General features: G+C 44.3%; 1 long non-coding RNA gene across 1 annotated transcript in view; it reads right to left on the reverse strand.

Annotated features, from left to right (window-relative positions):
* Positions 1-2,963: 2,963 nt before the first annotated feature.
* LOC138657692 (uncharacterized) overlaps positions 2,964-22,108 on the reverse strand; it is a 69,535-nt gene continuing 50,390 nt past the window's right edge. Inside the window, exon 4 of the long non-coding RNA XR_011317138.1 lies at positions 2,964-3,871. This is a non-coding gene — a long non-coding RNA (uncharacterized lncRNA). The remainder of the gene's footprint in view (positions 3,872-22,108) is intronic.

The raw sequence follows: 22,108 nt of genomic DNA on the forward strand, positions 1-22,108 counted from the left end.
CACTATATGGCAGCTATGGGGCAAGAATGAACGGTGCAGAGCACTATATGGCACAGCTATGGGGCAATAATGAACGGTGCAGAGCACTATATGGCAGCTATGGGGCAATAATGAACGGTGCAGAGCACTATATGGCACAGCTGTGGGGCAAGAAAGAACGGTGCAGAGCACTATATGGCACCGCTATGGGGCAAGAATGAACGGTGCAGAGCACTATATGGCACAGCTATGGGGCAATAATGAACAGTGCAGAGCACTATATGGCACAGCTATGGGGCAAGAATGAACGGTGCAGAGCGCTATATGGCAGCTATGGGGCAATAATGAACGGCGCAGAGCACTATATGGCAGCTATGCGGCAATAATGAACGGTGCAGAGCACTATATGACAGTTATGGGGCAATACTGAACGGCGCAGAGCACTATATGGCAGCTATGGGGCAATAATGAACGGTGCAGAGCACTATATGGCACAGCTATGGGGCAATAATGAACGGTGCAGAGCACTATATGGCACAGCTATGGGGCAATACTGAACGGCGCAGAGCACTATATGGCAGCTATGGGGCAATACTGAACGGCGCAGAGCACTATATGGCAGCTATGGGGCAATAATGAACGGCGCAGAGCACTATATGGCACAGCTATGGGGCAATAATGAACGGTGCAGAGCACTATATGGCACAGCTTTATATGGCACATCTAAGGGGCAATGATGAACGTGCAGAGCACTATATGGCACAGCTTTATATGGCACATCTATGGGGCAATAATGAACAATATATAAAAAAAAAAAAATAATAATAATAATAATATGGAGCATTATATGTGGCACAGCTTTATATGGCACATCTATGGGGCAATAATGAACAGTATGGAGCATTATATGTGGCACAGCTTTATATGGAGCATCTTATGGGGCAATAATGAACGGTATGGAGCATCTATTTTTATTTTTGAAATTCACCGGTAGCTGCTGCATTTCCTACCCTAGGCTTATACTCGAGTCAATAAGTTTTCCCAATTTTTTGTGGCAAAATTAGGGGGGTCGGCTTATACTCGGGTCAGCTTATACTCGAGTATATACGATATTCTAATTTACCGAGATAATGACTTTTGGGTTTTCATTGGCTGTAAGCCATAATCCTCAACATTAACTTAAATAAACACTTGAAATAGATCACTCTATTTGTAATGATGACTCTATATAATATATGAGTTTCAATTTTTGTATTAAAGAACTGAATTAAATAAACTTTTTGATGATATTCTAATTTAATGAGAAGCACTTGTATGTGCCACATCAAAGGAAGAGGTAAATGCCGCTAAGGTATAAGGAACGTCTCTAACATCACATGGCAAAATGTAAATGCAATATTTCCATAACAAACTATAATACTCTGATAGCCACAGCATCCAAAAATACATGGGAAACCACAGAAATGAAAAAGCAACCAAAGTTATGAATAAATCATACTCATGTTTGGTATGCGTAGCGTGGTGAAAATATGCTTGGAAATATGGCAGCCATATTATTCCACTAGGAGGTTCCTGTGGGAAAATCTGGCATAAATTATAAATATATTTTGCTCCCATGTTTCGGTCCAAACTGTTAGCCATCCTCCTCTCTCCTAACCAGGAGGAGGAATGTGGACGAGACTCTTATGATATCTCCCCCAGAAAATCTAATAGCTCAGATTCAGGAGAGACAACATGGATTGTAAATTTGTCCTAATTTCTGCACTTGGCAAAGAATCATTCCTGATTTAAACTTTAAAGGCTTTATTTAATACCTGCTATTTTACAGTGATTTTATGTATATTTAACATTGTAAACACTATAATCTTTTTGTACATTAAATCTAAGAAGTAATAAGTTTGTTCATAGAATCCTTGCCACTCTAAATGTAGCCACAACTCGGAAAAGGGAATGTATAACCTGGTTGTGTTACCCCGTGGATGTCATGTTGCAAGAAATTTACCGTAACTGTCAGATGCTTGGGAAAACTGGGTGGCGCGTGTGCCAGTGTATTACCCAGCGCAGGTGTCCAGATCGTCTTGTAAAATGTCGAGTGGTGGAAGCAAAAAGTTTGATATGGAGGTGTGGAGAGGCTGCGGAGTGCACGTAGCTTATTGTTAGCCTACTGGATTAGTGAGTGTGAGAAGCGTAGTACCCCTTTAAAGTTCTATCAGAGTCATCTCTGTAGCGAGTCGGCGGTGTTCATGCCGTATAGAAGTACTGAGCAAATTATAATTTGGCTTTCCAGTAGCACATGCTGTTAGCCTAAAGCAACTAATGAAACAATGTGTAGAAAATATCATCCTAAGGATATTACACAATGCTTTTTCTCATTAAATCACTTATAAAGAAATGATAAGGTTGTGGTCAGACAGAATGAAAATATAATCTTTTAGAAGTGTGCACTACTTACCCAATGCATTCTAAAACACGGCTACTTCAAACTGTTTAAGCATCTTGAACAAGAAATGCCAATACATTAGTCATCTGAATCAATAATGATCCTGCTTGTGTTCATATTACAGAATCCTGAAAGTGGTTATGACAGTTGATAAATTCTATGCAGCACCATTACTAGGAAAAAACATACACCATTAGCAAATACTTGAGCATTGTCTACAGAAATCAAGTTTTTTTTGGAGGACGAAGGAAGTTTTGTAAACATTTAAAAAGTTAACAGACAGGTGAAAAAATAGCTGCCTGGCCACGTGTTTTGTTGCATCTATTTAGTTGCATGACAGATAACTAATAGGGCAAGTAAAAATAAGTAGCCGACAGCACTTAAATGTAGGGGTCCACGTTCCAGTCCAATGGCCCAATTGGAAAGAAAACACAGTCCAGTACAAAAAAAGGAACAGCATCCCATCCAGGTGATGAAAGATTAAAAGAGCTTTATTCAGCCATGATGCAACGTTTCGACCATTATAGGTCTTTATCAAGCATGTACAAGACATAAAATGGCAGCCTTATATAGTGTGGTGGCACATGCACACCAATCACTCACAAAGAACTACCCACTTTACTTAAATACAAAATATACACATAATATATCATTACATTTCTAAACACCATATTTCCAATATGTAATCAAAATCGATTTTACCATGAAACATATAAAAATAAAAAAAACAAAACAAAGAATTTTGCAAAACAAAATCAGTATCAGAAAAACACCCAATCACATACAGAATGTTGTTATAGAAATAAAATCTCAATCAGGGCTCACCCGTTTCTTTGTTTATGCATCTAACCAATCATTGCCCACAATATCCTTGGCACTCAAACCAGCTAATCAGTGCTACTTACACGGTTGTGCTATTTGTAACAAGGGACTCTATTCGCCGTCACCCCGTCTGTGTGTTCGCGCTTTTCGCACATGCGCACTGGAGCGCTGACGTCAGGAGATCACCACATGATCAGGTCCCATGACCGCTACCCGGCACAGCGATCCAAGCACTAACACACTCAGGGGAACAAGTGTCCTATTGTTCCCATAGTGATATAATCACCTAGCAACAACGATATAAAGCTACTCATTCAAAAGGCTACATTATGCACAGTAACATATATGTTCCCAGTGAACAATAACCCCAGACAAATACATGACGACGGACGTACATATCTGTAGCTCAGATCTTAATACAAAAATCTGATTTATACAGCGTATATAGCCAAGAATATGCACAGCATGTCCTGCACAAAACTTTTTATCTTTATTATCACATGACCATCAGGAGAGAAAAAAGAGAGGCATGGGGAAACATACAGACATATTTAAAATAATATTAGGGTCCAATTTCCAGGCTCCGATTCCCCATGTCCACTGCTCACTCCCTGCAGTCAGTGACAATTTCTGCAAAAAATATATACAAAAAAATTAATTAAAAAACTAATTTAGATAAAACAAAAGAAGAGAAAAAAAAGAAAAGAAAATTTTTTTTTTATAGAAAAATCAACAAATTTGCCCCAGAACATGCCCCCTATACAGAGGATTCAAGATACACAAATCTGTAGATTGTAATCTAGATTGAGCCCCCTTGGATATAACGGACCAAGGGTAGAAATCCATTTCATTCATTTTTCTTTAAGATACTCAATCTATCCCCTCTCCTCCTCTGTATTGAGACACTATCACCCTAAATCTAAGCTGATTGAAAGAATGCCTCAACTCACAAAAGTGCTTTGGTACAGGTAGATCTATCAACTTAGTCCTAATTGTGCGCTTATGTTTACTTATTCGTGATTTATTTTCCATCATCGTCTCCCCCACATACATCAACCCACATGGGCACACCAGCAGATATATCACAAAACTGGAAGTACAGGTATATCTATTCTTAATCAAGAATTTTTCCCAGTTTGGGGGTGATAAAAGCAATCACAGAGAAAATTACCCTGCCTAGGAGAACATAAAGTGATTTGTACAGAATTTTTAAAAGACCCCTGGGTGCCCTATTGTGTCATACCTTGACCAGAATCTTTGGCGTATCTTGATAGGTTTTCAGAAACTGCTGAGCATGTGAGCCAAGCATGGTATGTGTGGTGGTGGTTAGATACTAAGGCTTCTTTCACACTTCCGTTGGTACGGGGCCGTCGCTAAGCGTCGGCGCGACGTACCGATGGACGTTGTGAAAATTCAGCACAATGTGGGCAGCGGATGCAGTTTTTCAACGCATCCGCTGCCCATTGTAAAGTCCCGGGGCGGAGGGGGCGGAATTCCGGCCGTGCATGCTCGGTAGGAAATGGCGGACCCGACGTACGAAAAAACGTTCCCTTGAGCGTTTTTTCATGACGAATGTCTGCCAAAACACGACGCATCCAGTGCACGACGGACGCAACGTATGGCCATACGTCGCGATCCATCAGAAATACAAGTCTATGGGAAAAAACGCATTCTGCGGGCACATTTGCAGGATTCGTTTTTTCCCAAAATGACGCATTGTGACGGACGCCAAATGACGCAAGTGTGAAAGTAGCCTTAGTGGCAAGGCCCCTGCTCATCTTTGCAAGGCACAGAATGCAAATGGACATTTTTTGTCTCAGAATTCTCTTTAAAGAAAAGTCCCTGACTGGGGAACACCTATTTCTTTGGCAGAGAAATTCATGAGTGTCGGTGATCTGCGGAACATTTGTCCGCTTTCTCCCTCTGGTCACACCATTGCCTCTTCCTGCCAGTTTCGGAGCTGCTGATCCCTCACCGTAAGCGCTGCTGGCCTCGCTCTGCATGCCAGCTTCCCTGGCTGGGTCAGTAACTTTGTCATCCACCACCTCATCTTCCACCGCTGCACCCTGGTCCTTTTGACTTGGTGACTTAACAAAAACCTGACTTATTGGCAACTGTGTTTCATCATTTACCTCCTTAGACAAAATTGGCCATTCTCCACTGTTATTTTCCTGTGACCATGACTGCTCTAAGTTTTGTGCATCATTATACAGCATGTCCTCTTATCCTCCTTGGAACATGCAAGGTAAGAGGCCACCTTCAAGAAATGATAATGTAAAGGGCACTTCAGAGTGTCTAAGTGTGGGATCACTGATCTCCCGGGACTCAACATGTTGGGAGGAAGAAGGATCATGGTGACGGTTAAGTGATCTAGACTCTTGGTGAAACTGGACCACGTGGAATACTGGTGGTGCAGGCAAGCAAGGTAGAATCCTAATTTGCTGTCCAACCGACCACCTGTTCACACTGATATGGCTTTAAAAGTGTTGTCCCATGCCACACTGCAAAGTGGGACAGGAAGCTATGTGTGTCATGGAAGGGCATGCTGCTGGTGCTCCAGCCAGCAACAGGTGCAGTTGCACCTGCCACGTGTCCTCACTATCTGCATGCACCATCATCAGGACTTCTTCTTCCATGTCCCTCACCACATGGCTTACGTATTTTGTAATTGCTAGGTCTTGGTAAATTAGGTTTCCTTGATTAATTGAAACTAAACTTAAAAAAAAATTGTCACTACGCGTCACCAGCCAAAGCGGTTTTTAAAAATTTTAAATCACTGTAATTTTACTCAAAGCACGTTAAACTGTATGGATGACAATGGTCAATTTTTGGAACAAAAAAAATGTGGTCAACTGTAGCAGGCCAAGCGGTTTTGTAAAAATTTTAACCACTGTAATTTTACACAAAGCACGTTAATCTGTATGGATGACGATACAGTCAATTTTATCACCAAAAATGTTTTGTCCAGCTGTCCCTAGACTAAATGAAGGATGTATCACATAGAATCAACAAAGCACAAGATTAGCCTTAAGAAGGACTTTTAGTATGATAGTTCAGCAAAGTATCACCAGTAGATGACTCTAATTCCAAAAATTGTGCCCACAGGCCTGGACAACTACTCCCTCCCTCCAATAAGAGCTGTCTCTGAGCTATGCAATGGCATCAGTGAGCTGAGCATGGCGGTGCCAGTCCTATTATAACCTCTGATGAGGTAATGCTGCCAGCCAAACACAGTAATGTCACTACCAAGGTGGCTACAGCATTACAGTGACTGGCAGGCCATCCATGCAGGTGTCTATTGGCTGTGTAACAAGCGCCAAACATGCAGGGAGGGGTTTCAAACATTCAATCTGAGCACCAACCTATGCTCGACGAGTGCCGAGCATATTTGAGCACCCAGATACTTGAGTGATAATCGAATATTACCAAGCATGTTCCTGGATGTTCAAAATGGATGTGCATATATTGGCTGTAGGGATTTAAATATAAATATGGTAAGGTGGTGATAGGATAATATTGCAGATAAAGGGGTACTTGAAGCTGAATGCAATATTGTGGTAGGAGTTCTCGACACAAGAATACTAAATTGGAGCAACGTGTGATTTCTGTGGGGAAGCTATAGCTGTCATGAAACTATTTATGGGAGTTCTGGGTATCACTATTGTGATGGGATTGAGGGGTGGAGGTGAGAGCTGAATGTCACCTCTCAGGGGGCTTTGGATGTGGCTTGTGAGCGTGACCCTTTCTTAGATCTGAATGTCACTCTCAGAAAGAAAGGTTGTGGACCACTGCTGTAGAGTATGGCTAGTGATGACACCATAATTGCTTAAACCTTTGAACAATATATTAATTTATAATCGTCAGGAAAATATGTCCAGTCATCCCTAATGTATAGAATCTTAGAAAACTAATTTCTCCCACGTTCCTTCCTGGACTCATTGGGAACTCCTGGTGTTAAACAGCTTATTATATACTGTCCTTAATACGTCCTCATCAGTTTCCAAGCTGAAAACTTGTCAGTCTCTGGACTTTGTCTTTCCCCCCTTTTTCTAATTTCCTCCTTTTCATTTTCTCCAAGTGTGATTCTTCCCCAATTGTGAATCATTCTTTGATTTTATGATTATGAAACAGATATGAAAAGGTGATTTTGGACCACCTATTTTTAACACTACAGATTCCAGTATTTGTGCAAAATTACACTGCAGCAATAATTTTGCCATGCATCACATCCATCAATATTCTGTACCATTTTGACCTATTGAGGAGGACTCTTTAGGCAAATTTTGTTATTATATTATTGGTATGGCTCTACTTTGCTTAAATGATCAAAACTAATGAAATTTGAATCTGAAAAAATATCAGCTGTGGCAGAGAAAGATAAGGGTTTTATAAATTACTATTCTATGTGTTAATTATTACTTTTGGAAGATAATTACCGTATATACTCGAGTATAAGCCGAGATTTTCAGCGCACTTTTTTGGGCTGAAAGTCCCCCTCTAGGCTTATACCCGAGTCATACCCAGGGGTCGGCAGGGGAGGAGGAGCGGGGGTTGTCTAATTATACTCACCTGCTCCTGGCGCAGTCCCTGCAGGTCCTTGGCTTCCCTGGCAGCTTCTTCCTGTACTGAGCGGTCACATGGTACAGCTCATTACAGTAATGAATATGCGGCTCCACCTCCCTTAGGGGTCTATGGGAGGTGGAGCCGCATATTCATTACTGTAATGAGCGGTAACGGTGTGAAAGCTCAGTACAGGGAGAAGCAGCAGCGCCGGGGAAGCAGGGACTGCACAGCGCCAGGAGCAGGTGAGTATATCGGGGAGGGGGAGCGCAGCGCTGCGCGATATTCACCTGCTCCTCATTCCGGTGCCACTCCGTCTTATGCAGTGATGCTCAGGTCAGAGGGCATGGTGACGTGGTTAGTGCGTGCCTGAACGTCAGTGCAGAAGACGCTGAAGATGGAGTGGGGCCGGAATGAGGGGCATGTGAATATTGAAAGTGCCAGGGGCCTGAGCGACAGAGAGGTGAGTATGTGATTTATTTATTTTTATCGCAGCAACAGCAAATGGGGCAAGTGTCTGTATGGAGCATCTATGGGGCCATAACGTTTGTGCAGCACTATATGGGGCCATAAAGTTTGTGCAGCACTATATGGGGCCATAAAGTTTATGCAGCACTATATGGGGCAAGTGTTTGTATGGAGCATCTATGGGGCCATAACGTTTCTGCAGCACTATATGGGGCAAGTGTCTGTATGGGGCCATAATTAACGTTTGCGGAGCATTATGGTATATGGGGCAAGTGTCTGTATCAAGCATCTTATAGGGCCATAATCAAGGTTTGTGCAGCACTATATGGGGCAAATATCTTTATGGAGCATCTTATGGGGCCATAATCAGCATTTGTGCAGCATTATATTGGGCAAATGTGTCTATGGAGCATCTTATGGGGCCATTATTAACCTTTATGCAGGATTATATGGGGCATATTTTAATATGGAACATCTTATGGGGCCATCATAAACTTTATGGAGCATTATATGGGGCTCCTGATTCAAAATGGATATTCAAAAACACTTAACCTACTGATGTCTCAATTAATTTTACTTTTATTGGTATCTATTTTTACTTTTGACATTTACCGGTAGCTGCTGCATTTCCCACCCTAGGCTTATACTAGAGTCATTAAGTTTTCCCACTACTTTGTGGCAAAATTAAAGGGGTCGGCTTATACTCGGGTCGGCTAATACCTGAGTATATACGGTAAACCGTTGAAAATCAATGTATGGTAATAGTTTTGAAGTTGACAGCGACATGTACAGTATATATGACTTCAAAGTGGTATTTCCAACAATGTGTATGGCAACAAGAAAACCAGTGCATGAACCAAATGTTTTGCTGGTCACAGTTTAATCATCAAAAACAAGTGGAGAAGTAGAATCATAAAATTAACTGCAGAAGACATGCCTCTAGAAACCATTTAGCCTCCAGTGTCACCTTAATCTAGAGCCGCAGCATTCCACGAATATCCTAAGGTACAAAGTGTCAAGTGTGCAAGGTATTACTAAGGTGAAAAAAAGTTGAAACTTTAGTAAGATGGAGGTCTTGTTGACAAATAAAATATAAATAACTCATGATGGACCAGTCAGTTGAATTTACAGTGTGTACGGAAAGTACCACTTTAAATTTTTCACTCTTTGTTTCATTGCAGCCATTTGGTAAATTCAAAAAAGTTCTTTTTTTTTAATGTACACTCTGCACCCCATCTTGACTGAAAAAAAAACATGAATGTAGAAATACATACTACATACATACATACATACTACATACATACTTCATACACACAACATACTACATACATACTACATACATGCTACATACATACTACATACATACTACATACATACATACTACATGCATACTACATACATGCTACATACATACTACATACTACATACGTACAACATACAAACTACATACATACTACATACATATTACATACAATACATTCATACATTACATAAAATACATACATACAGACATACAGTACATAAAATATAGAGTACATGCTCACCATTACTTGTCATTTTGATCCCCGAAGCCAGTGTCATCTGTAAAAAAGATTAAAATAACAAACAACCAATATACTCCCTGATCCACAGAAATCCACGAGTGTCCCATGATGATCTCCAGTGGAGAACAGCAGCATCAGCTGATGCGACCGCTCTCTAGGGGCTCCAGGACTACAATGACGGGAGGAAGGTATCCTTCCACACTGTATTCCTCCGCCGCTGTAAAAATAGTCCCTAGTCTCACTTTTGGCATTGCTGTGTGAGAAATTTTCCCATGCAGCAATTGCCATAAAGTGAGACTTTGAACTATAGTAATCTCTCAGTGATGCTCTGCAGGAGCCATTGTCTCCTGTCAGTGTGTCACTGAAGGTCCTATAGAGCAGTGACATCACCCAATGTCACTGTTCTATAGGGGAGATTGTCGTGGGACACTTGTTATTAATTGGACTACGGCAGACAGGTAGTATACGGTTTATTATTTTACGTTTTTTGCAGGCGCTGAAGTATGGTAAGTATGGTTAAATGAAGAATATTAAAATACTTTTTTCCCAATGTGTGTGTTTTATTAACCCTTTACTAGTATTGGATTAATAATGGATAGGCGTCTTATTGACGCCTCTCCATTATTAACCCGGCTTAAAGTCACCTTACAATAGCAAGGTGACATTAACCCCTTATTACCCCATATCCCACCGCTACACGGGAGTGGGAAGAGAGGGGCTAAGTGCCAGAATTGGCGCATCTTGCAGATGCGCCATTTCTGGGGCGGCTGCGGACTGGTATTTGTAGCCGTGGGGACCAATATCCATGGCCCCTCTCTAGGCTATGAATATCAGCCATCAGCTGTCTGCGTAGCCTTTCTGGCTATAAAATATAGGGGGACCCCACGTCATTTTTTGGGGGGGTCCCCCTATTTTAATAGCCAGTTTCATCTGTTTTTTGCCGGATCCGTCGCTGTGCTTTTTTTCGCCGGCAGAAAACATGTCCTCTGTATGTGTTTCCCATCCGGAAGAAACAGCTTTTTTGATGGATGAAGCAAAAAACAGATGAAATGTGTTATGAAAGGTAATTCAGTACCACAATGGACATAGAGGTCAGCGCACATACAGTGACCTGGCAATAACCCAAAAAACAAGAACGAGCTCTGAGACGTGGGAACTCTGTTGACCGCAATCCCTAATCCTCTCCAACCACACTAAAGGCAGCCGTGGATTGCGCCTAACGCTGCCTATGCAACTCGGCACGGCCTGAGAAACTAGCTAGCCTGAAGATAGAAAATAAGCCTACCTTGCCTCAGAGAAATACCCCAAAGGAAAAGGCAGCCCCCACATATAATGACTGTGAGTTAAGATGAAAAGACAAACGTAGAGATGAAATAGATTTAGCAAAGTGAGGCCCAACTTTCTGAACAGAGCGAGGATAGGAAAGGTAACTCCGCGGTCAACACAAAACCCTACAAAAACCACGCAAAGGGGGCAAAAAGACCCTCCGTACCGAACTAACGGCACAGAGGTACACCCTCTGCGTCCCAGAGCTTCCAGCAAGCAGTAAAAAAGAAATTGACAAGCTGGACAGAAAAAAACAGCAAACAAATAGCAAAGAGGAACTTAGCTATGCAGAGCAGCAGGCCACAGGAACGATCCAGGAGGAAACAGGTCCAATACTAGAACATTGACTGGAAGCCAGGATCAAAGCACTAGGTGGAGTTAAATAGAGAAGCACCTAACGACTTCACCACATCACCTGAGGAAGGAAACTCAGAAGCCACAGTACCACTTTCCTCCACCAACGGAAGCTCACAGAGAGAACCAGCCGAAGTACCACTTGTGACCACAGGAGGGAGCTCTGCCACAGAATTCACAACAGTACCCCCCCCTTGAGGAGGGGTCACCGAACCCTCACCAGAGCTCCCAGGACGACCAGGATGAGCCATATGAAAGGTACGAACAAGATCGGGAGCATGGACATCAGAGGCAAAGACCCAGGAATTATCTTCCTGAGCATAACCCTTCCACTTAACCAGATACTGGAGTTTCCGCCTTGAAACACGAGAATCCAAAATCTTCTCCACAATATACTCCAACTCCCCCTCCACCAAAACCAGGGCAGGAGGATCAACAGATGGAACCATAGGTGCCACGTATCTCCGCAACAAGGACCTATGGAATACGTTATGTATGGAAAATGAATCTGGAAGGGTCAGACGAAAAAACACATGATTAAGAACCTCAGAAATCCTATACGGACCAATAAAACGAGGTTTAAACTTAGGAGAGGAAACTTTCATAGGAATATGACGAGAAGATAACCAAACCAAGTCCCCAACCCGAAGTCGAGGACCCACACAGCGTCTGCGATTAGCGAAACTTTGAGCCTTCTCCTGGGACAAAGTCAAATTGTCCACTACATGAGTCCAAATCTGCTGCAACCTGTCCACCACAGTATCCACACCAGGACAGTCCGAAGACTCAACCTGCCCTGAAGAGAAGCGAGGATGGAACCCAGAGTTGCAGAAAAACTGTGAAACCAAAGTAGCCGAGCTGGCCCGATTATTAAGGGCGAACTCAGCCAAAGGCAAAAAGGACACCCAGTCATCCTGATCAGCAGAAACAAAGCATCTCAGATATGTTTTCAAGGTCTGATTGGTTCGTTCGGTCTGGCCATTAGTCTGAGGATGGAAAGCCGAGGAAAAAGACAAGTCAATGTCCATCCTACCACAAAAGGCTCGCCAAAACCTCGAAACAAACTGGGAACCTCTGTCAGAAATGATATTCTCTGGAATGCCATGTAAACGAACCACATGCTGGAAAAACAATGGCACCAAATCAGAGGAGGAAGGCAATTTAGACAAGGGTACCAAATGGACCATCTTAGAGAAGCGATCACAGACCACCCAAATGACTGACATATTTTGAGAGACGGGAAGATCTGAAATAAAATCCATAGAGATGTGTGTCCAAGGCCTCTTCGGGACCGGCAAGGGCAAAAGCAACCCACTGGCACGAGAACAGCAGGGCTTCGCCCGAGCACAAATCCCACAGGACTGCACAAAAGTACGCACATCCCGCGACAGAGATGGCCACCAAAAGGATCTAGCCACTAACTCTCTGGTACCAAAGATTCCAGGATGACCAGCCAACACCGAACAATGAACCTCAGAGATAACTTTATTCGTCCACCTATCAGGGACAAACAGTTTCTCCGCTGGGCAACGATCAGGTTTATTAGCCTGAAATTTTTGCAGCACCCGCCGCAAATCAGGGGAGATGGCAGACACAATTACTCCCTCTTTGAGGATACCCGCCGGCTCAGATACACCCGGAGAGTCGGGCACAAAACTCCTAGACAGAGCATCCGCCTTCACATTTTTAGAGCCCGGAAGGTATGAAATCACAATGTCAAAACGGGCAAAAAACAACGACCAACGAGCTTGTCTAGGATTCAACTGCTTGGCGGACTCGAGATAAGTCAAGTTCTTATGATCAGTCAAGACCACCACGCGATGCTTAGCTCCTTCAAGCCAATGACGCCACTCCTCGAATGCCCACTTCATGGCCAGCAACTCTCGATTGCCCACATCATAATTACGCTCAGCAGGCGAAAACTTCCTGGAAAAGAAGGCGCATGGTTTCATCACCGAGCAATCAGAACTTCTCTGCGACAAAACAGCCCCTGCTCCAATCTCAGAAGCATCAACCTCGACCTGTAACGGAAGCGAAACATCTGGTTGACACAACACAGGGGCAGAAGAAAAACGACGCTTCAACTCTTGAAAAGCTTCCACAGCAGCAGAAGACCAATTGACCAAATCAGCACCTTTCTTGGTCAAATCGGTCAATGGTTTAGCAATACTAGAAAAATTGCAGATGAAGCGACGATAAAAATTAGCAAAGCCCAGGAACTTTTGCAGACTTTTCAGAGATGTCGGCTGAGTCCAATTATGGATGGCTTGGACCTTAACAGGATCCATCTCGATAGTAGAAGGGGAAAAGATGAACCCCAAAAATGAAACCTTCTGAACACCAAAGAGACACTTTGATCCCTTCACAAACAAAGAATTAGCACGCAGGACCTGAAACACCGTTCTGACCTGCTTCACATGAGACTCCCAATCATCCGAGAAGATCAAAATGTCATCTAAGTACACAATCAGGAATTTATCCAGGTACTCTCGGAAGATGTCATGCATAAAGGACTGAAACACTGATGGAGCGTTGGCAAGTCCGAATGGCATCACTAGATACTCAAAATGGCCCTCAGGCGTATTAAATGCAGTTTTCCACTCATCACCTCGCTTAATACGCACAAGATTATACGCACCACGAAGATCTATCTTGGTGAACCAACTAGCCCCCTTAATCCGAGCAAACAAATCAGATAACAGCGGCAAGGGGTACTGAAATTTAACCGTGATCTTATTTAGAAGGCGGTAATCTATACAAGGTCTCAGCGAACCATCCTTCTTGGCTACAAAAAAGAACCCTGCTCCCAATGGCGACGATGACGGGGGCGAATATGCCCCTTCTCCAAAGACTCCTTCACATAACTCCGCATAGCGGCGTGCTCAGGCACAGATAAATTAAACAGTCGACCATTTGGGACTTTACTACCAGGAATCAAATAGATAGCACAATCACAATCCCTATGCGGAGGTAGGATATCGGACTTGGGCTCATCAAATAAATCCCGGTAATCAGACAAGAACTCAGGAACCTCAGAAGGGGTGGATGACGAAATAGTCAGAAATGGGACATCACCATGTACCCCCTGACAACCCCAGCTGGACACAGACATGGATTTCCAATCTAAAACTGGATTATGGACTTGTAGCCATGGCAACCCCAACACGACCACATCATGCAGATTATGCAACACCAGAAAGCGAATAACCTCCTGATGTGCAGGAGCCATGCACATGGTCAGCTGGGTCCAGTACTGAGGCTTATTCTTGGCCAAAGGCGTAGCATCAATTCCTCTCAATGGAATAGGACACTGCAAGGGCTCCAAGAAAAACCCACAACGCCTAGCATACTCCAAGTCCATCAAATTCAGAGCAGCGCCTGAGTCCACAAATGCCATGACAGAATACGATGACAAAGAGCAGATCAAGGTAACAGACCGAAGAAATTTTGACTGTACCGTACCAATGGTGGCAGACCTAGCGAACCGCTTAGTGCGCTTAGGACAATCAGAGATAGCATGAGTGGAATCACCACAGTAGAAACACAGCCCATTCAGACGTCTGTGTTCTTGCCGTTCAACTCTGGTCAAAGTCCTATCGCACTGCATAGGCTCAGGTTTAAGCTCAGGTAATACCGCCAAATGGTGCACAGATTTACGCTCGCGCAAGCGTCGACCGATCTGAATGGCCAAAGACATAGACTCATTCAGACCAGCAGGCATAGGAAATCCCACCATGACATCCTTAAGGGCTTCAGAGAGACCTTTTCTGAAAATAGCTGCAAGCGCACCTTCATTCCACTGAGTGAGTACGGACCACTTTCTAAATTTCTGACAATATACCTCTATTTCATCCTGACCCTGACACAGAGCCAGCAAATTCTTCTCTGCCTGATCCACAGAATTAGGCTCATCGTACAGCAATCCGAGCGCCAGAAAAAATGCATCGATATTACTTAATGCAGGATCCCCTGGCGCAAGGGAAAATGCCCAGTCCTGAGGATCGCCACGCAAAAAAGAAATAACGATCCTAACTTGTTGAACTGGGTCACCAGAGGAGCGAGGTTTCAAAGCCAGAAATAGTTTACAATTATTTTTGAAACTCAGAAATTTAGTTCTATCTCCAAAAAACAAATCAGGAATAGGGATTCTCGGTTCTAACATAGAATTCTGAACCACAAAGTCTTGAATACTTTGTACTCTTGCCGTGAGCTGATCCACACATGAAGACAGACCTCTAATGTCCATTGCTACACCTGTGTCCTGAACCACCCAAATGTCTAGGGGAAAAAAAAGGCAAAACACAGTGCAAAGAAAAAAAAATGGTCTCAGAACTTCTTTTTTCCCTCTATTGAGAATCATTAGTACTTTGGGCTTCCAGTACTGTTATGAAAGGTAATTCAGTACCACAATGGACATAGAGGTCAGCGCACATACAGTGACCTGGCAATAACCCAAAAAACAAGAACGAGCTCTGAGACGTGGGAACTCTGTTGACCGCAATCCCTAATCCTCTCCAACCACACTAAAGGCAGCCGTGGATTGCGCCTAACGCTGCCTATGCAACTCGGCACGGCCTGAGAAACTAGCTAGCCTGAAGATAGAAAATAAGCCTACCTTGCCTCAGAGAAATACCCCAAAGGAAAAGGCAGCCCCCACATATAATGACTGTGAGTTAAGATGAAAAGACAAACGTAGAGATGAAATAGATTTAGCAAAGTGAGGCCCAACTTTCTGAACAGAGCGAGGATAGGAAAGGTAACTCCGCGGTCAACACAAAACCCTACAAAAACCACGCAAAGGGGGCAAAAAGACCCTCCGTACCGAACTAACGGCACAGAGGTACACCCTCTGCGTCCCAGAGCTTCCAGCAAGCAGTAAAAAAGAAATTGACAAGCTGGACAGAAAAAAACAGCAAACAAATAGCAAAGAGGAACTTAGCTATGCAGAGCAGCAGGCCACAGGAACGATCCAGGAGGAAACAGGTCCAATACTAGAACATTGACTGGAAGCCAGGATCAAAGCACTAGGTGGAGTTAAATAGAGAAGCACCTAACGACTTCACCACATCACCTGAGGAAGGAAACTCAGAAGCCACAGTACCACTTTCCTCCACCAACGGAAGCTCACAGAGAGAACCAGCCGAAGTACCACTTGTGACCACAGGAGGGAGCTCTGCCACAGAATTCACAACAGTACCCCCCCCTTGAGGAGGGGTCACCGAACCCTCACCAGAGCTCCCAGGACGACCAGGATGAGCCATATGAAAGGTACGAACAAGATCGGGAGCATGGACATCAGAGGCAAAGACCCAGGAATTATCTTCCTGAGCATAACCCTTCCACTTAACCAGATACTGGAGTTTCCGCCTTGAAACACGAGAATCCAAAATCTTCTCCACAATATACTCCAACTCCCCCTCCACCAAAACCAGGGCAGGAGGATCAACAGATGGAACCATAGGTGCCACGTATCTCCGCAACAAGGACCTATGGAATACGTTATGTATGGAAAATGAATCTGGAAGGGTCAGACGAAAAAACACATGATTAAGAACCTCAGAAATCCTATACGGACCAATAAAACGAGGTTTAAACTTAGGAGAGGAAACTTTCATAGGAATATGACGAGAAGATAACCAAACCAAGTCCCCAACCCGAAGTCGAGGACCCACACAGCGTCTGCGATTAGCGAAACTTTGAGCCTTCTCCTGGGACAAAGTCAAATTGTCCACTACATGAGTCCAAATCTGCTGCAACCTGTCCACCACAGTATCCACACCAGGACAGTCCGAAGACTCAACCTGCCCTGAAGAGAAGCGAGGATGGAACCCAGAGTTGCAGAAAAACTGTGAAACCAAAGTAGCCGAGCTGGCCCGATTATTAAGGGCGAACTCAGCCAAAGGCAAAAAGGACACCCAGTCATCCTGATCAGCAGAAACAAAGCATCTCAGATATGTTTTCAAGGTCTGATTGGTTCGTTCGGTCTGGCCATTAGTCTGAGGATGGAAAGCCGAGGAAAAAGACAAGTCAATGTCCATCCTACCACAAAAGGCTCGCCAAAACCTCGAAACAAACTGGGAACCTCTGTCAGAAATGATATTCTCTGGAATGCCATGTAAACGAACCACATGCTGGAAAAACAATGGCACCAAATCAGAGGAGGAAGGCAATTTAGACAAGGGTACCAAATGGACCATCTTAGAGAAGCGATCACAGACCACCCAAATGACTGACATATTTTGAGAGACGGGAAGATCTGAAATAAAATCCATAGAGATGTGTGTCCAAGGCCTCTTCGGGACCGGCAAGGGCAAAAGCAACCCACTGGCACGAGAACAGCAGGGCTTCGCCCGAGCACAAATCCCACAGGACTGCACAAAAGTACGCACATCCCGCGACAGAGATGGCCACCAAAAGGATCTAGCCACTAACTCTCTGGTACCAAAGATTCCAGGATGACCAGCCAACACCGAACAATGAACCTCAGAGATAACTTTATTCGTCCACCTATCAGGGACAAACAGTTTCTCCGCTGGGCAACGATCAGGTTTATTAGCCTGAAATTTTTGCAGCACCCGCCGCAAATCAGGGGAGATGGCAGACACAATTACTCCCTCTTTGAGGATACCCGCCGGCTCAGATACACCCGGAGAGTCGGGCACAAAACTCCTAGACAGAGCATCCGCCTTCACATTTTTAGAGCCCGGAAGGTATGAAATCACAATGTCAAAACGGGCAAAAAACAACGACCAACGAGCTTGTCTAGGATTCAACTGCTTGGCGGACTCGAGATAAGTCAAGTTCTTATGATCAGTCAAGACCACCACGCGATGCTTAGCTCCTTCAAGCCAATGACGCCACTCCTCGAATGCCCACTTCATGGCCAGCAACTCTCGATTGCCCACATCATAATTACGCTCAGCAGGCGAAAACTTCCTGGAAAAGAAGGCGCATGGTTTCATCACCGAGCAATCAGAACTTCTCTGCGACAAAACAGCCCCTGCTCCAATCTCAGAAGCATCAACCTCGACCTGTAACGGAAGCGAAACATCTGGTTGACACAACACAGGGGCAGAAGAAAAACGACGCTTCAACTCTTGAAAAGCTTCCACAGCAGCAGAAGACCAATTGACCAAATCAGCACCTTTCTTGGTCAAATCGGTCAATGGTTTAGCAATACTAGAAAAATTGCAGATGAAGCGACGATAAAAATTAGCAAAGCCCAGGAACTTTTGCAGACTTTTCAGAGATGTCGGCTGAGTCCAATTATGGATGGCTTGGACCTTAACAGGATCCATCTCGATAGTAGAAGGGGAAAAGATGAACCCCAAAAATGAAACCTTCTGAACACCAAAGAGACACTTTGATCCCTTCACAAACAAAGAATTAGCACGCAGGACCTGAAACACCGTTCTGACCTGCTTCACATGAGACTCCCAATCATCCGAGAAGATCAAAATGTCATCTAAGTACACAATCAGGAATTTATCCAGGTACTCTCGGAAGATGTCATGCATAAAGGACTGAAACACTGATGGAGCGTTGGCAAGTCCGAATGGCATCACTAGATACTCAAAATGGCCCTCAGGCGTATTAAATGCAGTTTTCCACTCATCACCTCGCTTAATACGCACAAGATTATACGCACCACGAAGATCTATCTTGGTGAACCAACTAGCCCCCTTAATCCGAGCAAACAAATCAGATAACAGCGGCAAGGGGTACTGAAATTTAACCGTGATCTTATTTAGAAGGCGGTAATCTATACAAGGTCTCAGCGAACCATCCTTCTTGGCTACAAAAAAGAACCCTGCTCCCAATGGCGACGATGACGGGGGCGAATATGCCCCTTCTCCAAAGACTCCTTCACATAACTCCACATAGCGGCGTGCTCAGGCACAGATAAATTAAACAGTCGACCATTTGGGACTTTACTACCAGGAATCAAATAGATAGCACAATCACAATCCCTATGCGGAGGTAGGATATCGGACTTGGGCTCATCAAATAAATCCCGGTAATCAGACAAGAACTCAGGAACCTCAGAAGGGGTGGATGACGAAATAGTCAGAAATGGGACATCACCATGTACCCCCTGACAACCCCAGCTGGACACAGACATGGATTTCCAATCTAAAACTGGATTATGGACTTGTAGCCATGGCAACCCCAACACGACCACATCATGCAGATTATGCAACACCAGAAAGCGAATAACCTCCTGATGTGCAGGAGCCATGCACATGGTCAGCTGGGTCCAGTACTGAGGCTTATTCTTGGCCAAAGGCGTAGCATCAATTCCTCTCAATGGAATAGGACACTGCAAGGGCTCCAAGAAAAACCCACAACGCCTAGCATACTCCAAGTCCATCAAATTCAGAGCAGCGCCTGAGTCCACAAATGCCATGACAGAATACGATGACAAAGAGCAGATCAAGGTAACAGACCGAAGAAATTTTGACTGTACCGTACCAATGGTGGCAGACCTAGCGAACCGCTTAGTGCGCTTAGGACAATCAGAGATAGCATGAGTGGAATCACCACAGTAGAAACACAGCCCATTCAGACGTCTGTGTTCTTGCCGTTCAACTCTGGTCAAAGTCCTATCGCACTGCATAGGCTCAGGTTTAAGCTCAGGTAATACCGCCAAATGGTGCACAGATTTACGCTCGCGCAAGCGTCGACCGATCTGAATGGCCAAAGACATAGACTCATTCAGACCAGCAGGCATAGGAAATCCCACCATGACATCCTTAAGGGCTTCAGAGAGACCTTTTCTGAAAATAGCTGCAAGCGCACCTTCATTCCACTGAGTGAGTACGGACCACTTTCTAAATTTCTGACAATATACCTCTATTTCATCCTGACCCTGACACAGAGCCAGCAAATTCTTCTCTGCCTGATCCACAGAATTAGGCTCATCGTACAGCAATCCGAGCGCCAGAAAAAATGCATCGATATTACTTAATGCAGGATCCCCTGGCGCAAGGGAAAATGCCCAGTCCTGAGGATCGCCACGCAAAAAAGAAATAACGATCCTAACTTGTTGAACTGGGTCACCAGAGGAGCGAGGTTTCAAAGCCAGAAATAGTTTACAATTATTTTTGAAACTCAGAAATTTAGTTCTATCTCCAAAAAACAAATCAGGAATAGGGATTCTCGGTTCTAACATAGAATTCTGAACCACAAAGTCTTGAATACTTTGTACTCTTGCCGTGAGCTGATCCACACATGAAGACAGACCTCTAATGTCCATTGCTACACCTGTGTCCTGAACCACCCAAATGTCTAGGGGAAAAAAAAGGCAAAACACAGTGCAAAGAAAAAAAAATGGTCTCAGAACTTCTTTTTTCCCTCTATTGAGAATCATTAGTACTTTGGGCTTCCAGTACTGTTATGAAAGGTAATTCAGTACCACAATGGACATAGAGGTCAGCGCACATACAGTGACCTGGCAATAACCCAAAAAACAAGAACGAGCTCTGAGACGTGGGAACTCTGTTGACCGCAATCCCTAATCCTCTCCAACCACACTAAAGGCAGCCGTGGATTGCGCCTAACGCTGCCTATGCAACTCGGCACAGCCTGAGAAACTAGCTAGCCTGAAGATAGAAAATAAGCCTACCTTGCCTCAGAGAAATACCCCAAAGGAAAAGGCAGCCCCCACATATAATGACTGTGAGTTAAGATGAAAAGACAAACGTAGAGATGAAATAGATTTAGCAAAGTGAGGCCCAACTTTCTGAACAGAGCGAGGATAGGAAAGGTAACTCCGCGGTCAACACAAAACCCTACAAAAAACACGCAAAGGGGGCAAAAAGACCCTCCGTACCGAACTAACGGCACGGAGGTACACCCTCTGCGTCCCAGAGCTTCCAGCAAGCAGTAAAAAACAAATTGACAAGCTGGACAGAAAAAAACAGCAAACAAATAGCAAAGAGGAACTTAGCTATGCAGAGCAGCAGGCCACAGGAACGATCCAGGAGGAAACGGGTCCAATACTAGAACATTGACTGGAAGCCAGGATCAAAGCACTAGGTGGAGTTAAATAGAGAAGCACCTAACGACTTCACCACATCACCTGAGGAAGGAAACTCAGAAGCCACAGTACCACTTTCCTCCACCAACGGAAGCTCACAGAGAGAACCAGCCGAAGTACCACTTGTGACCACAGGAGGGAGCTCTGCCACAGAATTCACAACAGAAATGTGTGGCCATCAGGCGCAATCTGGTGCTAATACAACTCTATGAGAAAAAAAACAGATCCGGCGGAAAAAAAACGATCCTGCAACTGTGCTCGCAGGATGCGTTTTTTGCCCATAGACTTGAATTAGCAACGGATCACGACGGATGGCCACACGTCGTGTCCGTCGTGCAATGAATCCATCGTGTTTTGGCGGACCGACGGCACGAAAAAAAACGTTCAAGTGAACGTTTTTTGTCCATCGCGTCTGCCATTTTCCACCATGCATGCATGGCCAAAACTCCGCCCCCTCCTCCCTGGACTTCAGAATGGGCAGCGGAAAAACTGCATCCGCTGCCCACGTCATGCACAAATTTCACAACGTGCGTTGGTACATCGGCCCGACACATTGCGACGGACCTGTACCGACGG

This window comes from Ranitomeya imitator, chromosome 1 (genome assembly GCF_032444005.1).
Source record: "Ranitomeya imitator isolate aRanImi1 chromosome 1, aRanImi1.pri, whole genome shotgun sequence".
NCBI classification, from domain to species: domain Eukaryota; kingdom Metazoa; phylum Chordata; class Amphibia; order Anura; family Dendrobatidae; genus Ranitomeya; species Ranitomeya imitator.